Raw genomic sequence first — 10421 nt, 5'->3', positions numbered from 1 at the left:
ATGGGTATTTGATCATTGTATAATTGAAACCCAAGCACAAACATCTGTAAGTCTACAACTGTACCTCATGATGTCTCACTAATAAAAAGTTTTTTAAAAAATGCTTAACAAAATAAGGTAAGGTAAGGTAAAGGCCCTCCCGTTGATCATCGATTTGCTCGAGCGGGCCCAGTAACGTCTCCATTGCTCGAGCAAATCGATGATCAACGGGAGGGCTTAACAAAATAAAAAAATTAAAAATAAATAAATAAATAAAAATGAATTTAAAACTTCAAAATTAGACCAGAATGCATAAAATGCACTGAGGAAAATATAGGGAGAGGTCTCTAGGACTTGGGCCTCAGATACATCTTCAATGGTTTGATCCTACTAGCAAAGATAGCAAAAAAATTAAATAAACAATCAGGACTACATCAAATTAAAATATTCGACATTTTAAAAGAAACTTGGGCTAAAATAAAAATACATCTTACAAAATGGAAGTAGAATTTTTCACACAATACATCAGATAAAGTCCAATATTCAAAGTAATAAAGCACTTACAAAGCTCAGCAATGAAGAAAGCACTGACTGCATCAAGAAATGGGAAGAGGCCTAGCATTACAGCTATTTTAGAATTTGTCTTGCAGGTTTTCTGGTTGTTACCAGAAAACCCCCATCCACCCTTCTCCCCCCAACACCCATGGGGAAATAAAAAAAATAGGCAGAGAAAAATGAATATTTCCATGAAGAAAACATGGAGGCAGTCAATAAGCATTCATAGTTACTTGAGGGAAGTGCAATTCAAAATGAAAAGGAGGTATCATCATCTCACACCTGTGAGGACGGCATACAACAAAAAGACCGCAAACAACAAACAATGGCAGGGATGCGGTTAAAAAAAAAAAAGGAAATTCTCATTCACTGCTAGTAGAAATGTCGTCTGATTCAGTCCCTATAAGACAGTTTGGAAATTTCTCAGAAAAACTAAAAATAGAGCTTCCTTGTGATCCAGTGATTCCACTTCTTGGCATCTATCCCCAAAACACAAAAATACTAATCTGAAAAGTTATATGCACACCTGTATTTATTACAACACTAATAGCCAGGATATGAAATGTCGATTGAAAGATGAATGGATAAAGAAGTTGTGGTATTTACTCACAATGGAACATTAGGCAGCTGAAAGGAAAGATGAAATCATGCCATTTGCTGCAACTTGGATAAAGCTAGAGAGTACATGCAGAGAAATATAAACCAGGGAGGAAGATAAGCACTGGATAATCTCACTCATCTGTAACATACAGGGAAATAAAACAAAGGAATAGATAAGCCAAACTGGAAACAAAAGCTGGGTACTTGGATGCAAATTGAGAACAGTAGGTGGGGAGAGGTGCTCAGAGTAGGTGAACTGTACAGCAAACAGAGGAATGGAGGGTATCCCTGGGCATTTTGCTGGTGATGAGGTCTTGATGTACACCAAGACCATAATTGTCAACACTATTGTAAACTAATTTAACTATAAAACTTTTTAATACTCATTATCATTTATCAGGTAAGGATATTATCTGGTATTATGAAATATTACCTCAGACTATGAATATGCCCTATACCAGAAATAATAAGTCCTGACAAGAGTGGAGAAAAGGAACCCTCGTTCACTGTTAGGGAAAATGTAAGTTGACTTATTCTCTATGGAAAATAACAGTATGGAGATTTCTCAAAATACTAAAAACTGAACTACCATATGATCCCTCAATTCCACTCCTAGGTATCTACTCAAAGAAATACAAGCACTAATTAGAGATGGACTGCACAGCTATGCTTACTGCAGCATTACTGCAAGAGCCAAGACATGGCTCACACGCAATGGCAGATGAGTAAATAAAGATGTGAGAGATAGATAGATAGATAGATAGATAGAGTGTAATCCTGTTAGAACATGGATAGAACTATATGGGGATTATGCTAAATTTAAAAAAAAAAACATTCTGAGAAAAAGCTCTCTTCCATAAAGAAACACAGTAAGAGAACAACAAATAGCCAAAGTCATCAAAACTGGATGTTTTGTATATAGAACTAAGCTTACATGGGGAGGGGTGGTGTTGGCTGGGACAGGCCTTTGGGGCTCTGGTGGAGGGAAGCAGGCTGTCTGGTGATGGGTGTGGTGTTGGAATGATGTATGCATGAAGGGTATAATTAACAGTATTGTAAATCCCAGCTCCTCAATAAAAATGGTTAAAAAAAAAAGTCAGAGGGAGAAAGACAAATACCAGATGATCTCACTCATATGTGGTATATAAAGGAATAATGGAAGGGAACCGACAACGCCAATGGAAACAAGCCCTGGTACTCTGAGCTCAGAAAGCAAGCTACCAAAGAAGAAGTTGGAAATCCCAAAGGGCATGGGAGCTCAATGAACTGTGGTGGAAGGAGACTCAAATGGATTCAAGTGATGGGACAGCACATAACATATAGTTGGAATATTTCTGAGATTGTGTCCCTAACACCTACAGACACATCAACCAACATTATCACCATTTAAAAAACATATATTCTTATTTTTAAATGAGTAACATTTCTTTTCTGGAATAAAATTTTCAAATGAGGAGAGAAGGGAAGGACTCTAGAAGGTTCTGAAGGAAACAGGGAACAGAGAGGAGGAGAATATCATAAAATTAGGACATAGTTTGAGACCAAGCTCTGTCAACAACATGGTGGGGAAGTCAGCAAGAGGAAAGGGGTGGGGACAAGCCTCTGTCTGAGGGCACAGGGTCCAGAGGGATGGAGGCACACCCCTGTTGAACACAGCTCCAGGGGAGAAACTGCTTTGGGCAGAAAGATGGTGAAATCTGTTTTTGACGTGTACCGTATGTTGGCCCAGTGTATCTTCTGGAAAGCCAGAAGCAGCAGGACCAAAAGGGAGGGGAAGGGAACAATAACAGCAGCAGGAAAGGTGGGAAGAGCCAATGAAAATGTGAGACAGACAAACATTTGGAAACTATCCTGAAGCCTCTCTTGAAACCACTGGTATTTATTGAGCAGTCAGTCTTTTACTAGGGCCCCCACAATCCAGCATCATGGCCTGCCCTCAGCTCCTGAAGCCTGTCATCCTGCCCCCCCTGTTCCCCATCAGCCCCAGCGGCATCCTTTCAGGGCACAGGTTTTAGTGACTTTGGAATCACATAGACAATCCCTCACATCCTAACTACATCACTTCCTAACTGGGTCACCCAGTGCCAGTCAGCTCATCTTTCAACATAGCAGTTCCTCTTCTCTAAAAGAGTGATACCCTTTCACCTGAGGCAAGCATCTCATATCCTTCACATTTTAATACAAGTTATATACACATTCTTCAACCTCTCTTTACCTGCAGGCCAGCACCTGTCTGTGGATCAGTTTCCAACTGGAGCAGATTCCAATTTTGACCACACAGGAACACAAAGCTGGGAGGTTTTTGTTGGTTTTTTTTTTTAAAGACTAAGACTTGAGTCTCCCCATCCAGGGAGTCTCATTACTTGGTCCGGGTGGAACAACTCAGCATCGGTGTTTGTGCAGAAAGCTGAAGGTGATTTTGAGCAGGGTCCAGCACCACTGCCTTCAGCCTACATGGCGTGTGAAGGAAGGTTCTCCAACATTGTACCCCCTCTTGGCCCTTTACAGCCATCCAGAAAAGTCAATTGCTTAAATCATTCTCATTTTCACCCCAAACATCCAAAGCCTATAGCAATATGTTATTCTCCACGAACTGCTTTTCTGAGAAACATAAATACCACCTTCCCCACAGGAAGAAAAGAATGTTCCTCCCCACCCAAAAGAAACCCACTCCTTTTGCCCCCACCCAAGCAGGCTGGAAAGCAAAACACAATTGGAGTTTGGAACGTGCAAACTCATCCTGGAGGAGAGGAGTCAAGAGCAGCATGTCTTTCATGGGCATGGTCCAGGGGGCCGCACCCAGCTTAGGGACCCACAGGCTGGGAGGCTCCCCAAGGGCAGTGCCCTTCCTGCTCCTTGGGCAACGCCTGTTTCCTCTGCTGTTGGCACTCTCTCAGGCAGCATTAGACATGCACCACACCATGCCACCCAGTCCACCAAACCCAGGTGTGCACCTGACAAAAGTCAATTCTCCCACCACTTCAGGATTACTTAAAACTCTGGGAGCTTTAAGTGGACTTTGTGTCCCAAGCTAGCATTGTGCCCCTTGGCTCTCAGAGGCCAGCAAAACCATGAATGCAGTGTGCACTGTCATTGTTGAGAATAGGTGGGGATCACACTGTCTCTAAGGAAGTGCCCACTTCTGTCTAGCCCCACCCTGCCCAGAGCCACCAGGGCTTTTATATGCTTGGCCTTCTACCTGTAGCCTCACAGGAGCGAGCCAACAGTACCATGTTCAAGAATATACAGGGTGTGTGACCACAGAAGGCAAGGAGCAAACCCCAAATCTTAGGGTCACCCACAGGAAGAGGAATGGAGCCAAAATCTAGAGCCCAGTGAGGGAAATAGTTCTTTCCAAGAGGCAGGTTAAAACTCTGGGAGTTTTAAATAAGTAATCATAAGCAAGGCAGAGTTTTAAGCAAGTAATCATAAGCAAAGGCAAAGTCCTAATGAATGGTCAGACTGCAAGGAGACAGGGTGGATGGATCACTGAGAGGAGAGTGGGCCAAGCCCTTACAACCACCAGTCCCTCACTTCAAAACGGAGGAAAAAAGGACTGAGAGATAGCACGGGGTTTAATGAGCATGCCTGGCATGCGCCAGACAGCTGGTTTGCTCCTCAACCCACACAGTCCTCAGAGAGTTGCTGCATGTAATCCTAGAGGCCCCTGAGCACTGCTGGGCCTGGGCACACCACATCCTTAGATTCTGGGACTGAGGCTCAGGAACTTCAAGAAATGGCCTTCTGGGTCTCCTGAGCACAACTTAAGAGGCCTCCCCAGGCCCCTGACAACCCACCCCCACCTCCACCTCTGCCAAAGATAAACAAGACAAACCAAGAAAAGAAAATAGCTTTATGGTCAATTTCTTTATTTTTGCAAACCCTTATCTAATCAGTTTGATTTTCATCATCCACCCATTTAGGAGTATTTGGATAAGGAAGGGGCTAGGCTATATCCTCCCTGGTGTCTAGAATCCCAACACTGCACTTAGAATGAGGCCTGCTGCCTTGGGTCACTCAACTGCCCATCAAGGACCTTGATGCCCATAGATTTTAATTATAAAAATGACTGATTCACCTCAAAGTACGGTGTAGGTGTCCATGCAGTCCTGGGCTAGACATTTTCAAAAAATAGGTGGGGGGAGTTCGGAGGTAGAGTGGCTGCCTTGCAGGCACAAGGCAAATAGTGTGATCCCCTGCACCACAGTATATGCAGAGTCTGTCCTGGTGGTGACGCCTTATGGGATTTCTAACACCACCACAAAGTGTGTCATCACTAGCTCACCAAAACCAAGAGGTTACAGGCATTACAACCAAGTGTGGAGGACATTCAGCTGTTCTAAAACCAGCTATAGGAAAACAATGGGTGAGAGAATACTGAAGGGATATTTTTGTTTGTTTGTTTTGTTTTTTTGTGGTTTGGGAGTTCTTTAATATTAATTTTTTATTTTATCGAATCACTGTGAGATAGAGCATTACAAAGTTGTTCATGATTGGGTTTCAGTGATACAATGTTCCAACACCCATCCCTCTACTAGTGTAATTTCCCAGCACCCGTGTCCTAAGTTTCCCTCCCACCCCTTCCTCCAAACCACATCACACCCCAGTCTGCCTCTATGGCGGGCAACTCTCTCTCTCTCTCTCTCTCTCTCTCTCTCTCTCTCTCTCTCTCTCTCTCTCTCTCATTTTGCAATACAGATGCTTAAAGGTTATCTTGTATATCCCTTTACCTACTTTCAACACTCAGTTCTTGTCCAGAGTGATCATTTCCAAATAATGTCACAATGAACCCTTCTCTATCTTAACTACCATCCACTCCCCAAACCCTTGTGGTAATTTACAAGCGTAGATCAGTCCCCCTGGCCCGTTTTACTGAAGGGATCTTGGGAGCTCAGCCCAAGATTCTGGACATTCCTGAGGAGCCCGGCTCGTCCAGCCCAAATGTGGAGCCCTATATCTACCAGAGAGGATATAGCCTAGCCTCTTCCTTATCTGTCAAGTACTGACCAATCCCCAGGACATATGCTGAGCCTAAGCCACACTGCAGCACCCAGGAAGTAGCCATAAACCCAGAAACCCAGGGAGCTAGAGCAAAAAGAAAACAGGAAACTAAGAGTTTGGTCACCAATATGAGCAAGAAATTTAAGTCTGTGGGATACCCAGGTTTAGTTCCAGTACCACATGGACGCTGAGTATAGAGAAGACTCTGAGTTCCATTAGGTGTGGTCCAAAGAAACAAACTATAGAAAAGAAGAAAGTTTAAGTATTCTGCAAACCTCCCCTTCTTAGCAGAGAATTGCTGCCATGTGTGAGTGCCCTGGGTTAAGTTCTCATTGCGGGAGAGGGGCAAAGGGGTGAAGGCGAGGATCAAAAGAAGGGCAAAAGGAGGCCACACCTGGTGTGTTCGGGGCTTACTTCTGGTTGCTGCTCAGGGATCACTCTTGGCAATGTTTGGGAAACCATATGTCAAGCCAGAGATTGAACCCTTGAGAGTTGAGTGCAAGATAAGTGCCCCACCCACTATACAAAGAATTACAGCCCCTAAACTGCAATTCTTAAATTAAATTAAATTAAATGCTTGCTTGAGTGTGGGCTGAATGGCCCACACTCAAGCAAGCATTTGACTCAAAATGCACTGAACTGCAGTAATCAGCTAGAGTTTCTTCAGAACAGTCACTAAACATGCTTCAAATCCTTATCTCAAACTCAAGACTTCCAAAAGTTCAAAAATCAATCACAAGTAACTTTTCATAAAGGTAGGTAGTAGCATGATTACTAGGATAATAATGATAGGAATATGTTCTCAGTGGTAAAATTAGAAGCATTCAGCGTAGGTGGATTGATGACAAGTATGTTATAGACCTGTCCCCACCCCGCCCCCCACCTTGCATAAATTGGGTATAAGATTCCAGTTCCAGCCCACACCCAAGGGAAGGAGATTACACAGGGTGTGAATACCAGAAGACAGGCATCATGGGGCCCCAGCGCAAAGGCTGGCTGGCTGCTGTTTCCAATTATGGATTCTGAAGGGTTCCGAATCCCAGGTGCCAGCTCTAAGGTAAGGAAATGCTACCTCTGGAATTCTGCCATTGGCCTCGGATGGCCTTCATGTAAGGGAGTGGGCACAGTACCCTCCCTAGAACATCACCTAATCCTGAGCTCCCTCTTCAGCTTCTTTTTCTCCAGAATGTTCCTCTATTCTCCAATATAAATGAACCAAGCCTGTGTCCTGGATCCTCAAAGTATCAAGTGTATTTTGGCAAACGCATTTGCCCTGAGGTATTCATGTTCATGAGGCTTACATTATCCTTCAGGAAACACATTTGGATTTTAACCGAGGCCTCTGGTGACAGCACCTCCCTGAGTAGCTCTTTGGAGGAGACTTTGGAATGCAGAACTTTCATGCTGTAAGGGACCTCAGAGATCAGAGTCAAATATCCTTGTCTTATAGCAGAGATGAAAATTGAGGCCCAAGGGCAAACACATGACCACAGATCTTCCCAGTTCACAGAGAAAAGACTTGCAGAGATCTTTGCCATCAGTCAATCTTTTTTGTTCTCTCTCTCTCATGTAAATAAAAGGCAAACTTTTTTTTGGTTTTTGGTTTTTTGTTTGTTTGTTTGTTTTTTGCTTTGTTGTACTTGGGCCACACCCAGAAGTGCTCAGGGCTTACTTCTAGCTCTTCACTCAGGGATCATTCCTGGTAGGCTCAGAGGACCATATGTGGTACCAGGGTTCGAACCCAGGTTGCCCAAGAACAAGGCAAGTGCCCTCCCTACGGTTCTATCACTCCAGCCCCATAGTAAACCTTTCACGTTCAAAATGGGTCTGGGGGTGGCAGTGTAGTAACAGAAAGGGGAAAGGTTTGTCAGTGACAGGGTTCAATGCCAATTGTGTTTGTTGGTTTGTCTTTCAACATCTAACTCCTTTTTTTAACCACTGGTTGACAAAACTGAATACAGTTTGGGAGTAGTCTCACACCTCACATCTTACACACTCTTTGGATGCATAAGTCACACCACACCCACCTCGAAAGTTCCAACATATCACACTATTACAGTGACCCCTGCTGATCTTTCCTTCCACCTTCCCCTCTTTCTAATTTACCAGCCTCTAATTTTCCTTGTTTCTTTTTTTTTGTTTTGGGGCCACACCCAGCAGTTCTCAGGGATCATTCCTAGTACAGCTCAGGGGACCATACTGGAGTGCTAGGGAACAAACCTGGATCAGTTCGGTACAAGGAAGTGCCCTACCTGCTGTACTTTATAGAGCCTCAATTTCTTCTTTTTTAAAAAGCTGTTTGGTTTTCCGTTGAGCTTATATGCAACAGCTTCTTTATCCAGTCATCCATAGATGGGCGTTTAGACTGTTTTCCAATCCTTGGTTGTTGTGAGTAATACTGGTGTGAACATAAAGTTAATATATCTCTTCAATTTTTGTGCTTTCCTATTCATTGGATAAATATGTAGGAGTTCCCCTCTCCATCTTTGTGACTTTGATTTGCATTTCCTTAAAGATAAGTGAAATCAATCATTTTCTCCATATGCCTAAAGGACATCTGCAAGTTTTCTTTAGAAAACTAAAGAAATCTTGCACCCATTTTCTGTTTGGACAACACCTAAGGTATAGCTACCTATTCTGATAGTCCCAAGTCTACTCAGTGCTTCTCTATTCTTCTTCTCCCCTCCACTATCATTACATGCTCCACTCTCCACTCATGCAGATTACCCTGGTCTCCTGCAAAACCAAGGTAGAGATTGTCAGGTGTGTGAGAAAACCATTGTTCTTTCAGATAACATCCAGGGCCAAGATAAGACGTGAGTTCTAGAGCATCTGGTCTTCTGGGGCCAGAGTCAAACTAGACACAAGAAAACCAGAACACCCGTGAAGGCTGGCTTCACCCCTGGGCTTCATCTCTATGCCAATGTTATCATTATTTGATACCTCAGGAAAACACATATACTTGTGTTATGCAAGCTAATTTATACAACTTCAGCAGTAGAAAGAAGCAAATCTCTAAGAACCATGACACTGTGTGGGTGCATCTGCTTGTGCATGTGTCTACATGTGTGTTACCGTCTGCATGTGTGTGTACCTGCATGTGTGCATCTGTGTGTATGCGTATGCATTTGTGCATCTGTAAATCTCTAAGAGACACCAGCAAAGGTTTTCATATTCATGGTAACAATCTCTCAACATACAGAAGAGAATTCAATTCTTGGATCTCTAAAACCAGAGACTTCTTGTCTATCCTTCTAAAGTAAAGGAATAGGCACTAATCTTTAAGAGGCAAAGAAGTCACATCTTTAAAAACCCAGTTTCTAAAAGTGCATTTTTCTGTATACATCATTGTGATAAATGTTAATACTTGTTAATACGTTACTTGCTCAAGCAGGCCCAATAACGTCTCCATTGTGAGACTTGTTGTTACTGTGTTTGGCATATCGAATATGTCACAGGAAGCTTGCCAGGCTTTGCCGTGCAGGCAAGATACTCTCAGTAGCTTGCCGAGCTCTCTGAGAGGGGTGGAGGAATCGAACCCGGGTCACCCTGGTCAGCCGCGTGCAAGGCAAATGCCCTACCACTATGCTATCGCTCCAGCCTGAACTATAATACTAAAGACCATTTTTTATATTAAACCACCATGAGATATACAGTTACAAAGTTGTTCATAATTAGGTTTCAGTCATACAATGTTCATCACCTGTCCCTTCTCCAGTGTACATTTCCCACCACTAAATTCCCAGTTTTCCTCTTGCCCCCTCCCCGCAGTGTACCTCTATGGAAAATTTTTTAGGTATAAATTTGCTGATAAAATTTGTTGGATTGGAGTTCCTCCATGTGATTTTTTTTCTTTTTGAGCCTTCAAAAAGATAGCAAAGTCCAAGCTTTATGGACAGGACTAGCTCTATGAGCAAATACACATTTGCATGTTAACTGCCTACAGACTACTAATGGAAACGTCAACAGGACTTTTATGTGGCTTAAAGCAGCTCTTAAACGTTTCATGCTTTAAGCTTCCTGACGCTGGAGATTGGAGAAGTTGCTGCTGCCTCCCAACTGTCCCTCTTCGCATACCTGCATTGGGTGCCCCATTTCACTTCCGGGAAGTGTTTGACATACCTGAGTCATTCAGTGCGAACCAGTTCATAGTACCTTTTAATTTGTCCTATTTGTACCCCAACATGATGAGGTATTTCCTGTCCTGCCACAAACCATGCCTCTAGGTCAAACATCTCCCTGCTCACATTTTACTCATCAAAGACCAAGAGCAAATGATTGGGCAC

The 10421-nt window shown here is 43.1% G+C and overlaps 1 non-coding gene across 1 annotated transcript; it reads left to right on the top strand.

The window, feature by feature from the left end:
* The first annotated feature begins 595 nt into the window (after window positions 1–595).
* On the top strand, window positions 596–657 carry LOC130042197 (U7 small nuclear RNA). Its single transcript, XR_008795159.1, has one exon. It is a non-coding gene; the product is annotated as a U7 small nuclear RNA (small nuclear RNA).
* Window positions 658–10421: the final 9764 nt, after the last annotated feature.

This window comes from Sorex fumeus, unplaced genomic scaffold (genome assembly GCF_029834395.1).
Source record: "Sorex fumeus unplaced genomic scaffold, SorFum_2.1 ptg000098l, whole genome shotgun sequence".
Taxonomy (NCBI): domain Eukaryota; kingdom Metazoa; phylum Chordata; class Mammalia; order Eulipotyphla; family Soricidae; genus Sorex; species Sorex fumeus.
Note: the sequence above shows the minus strand (reverse complement) of the source record. Positions and strands in the feature narration are given on the sequence as shown.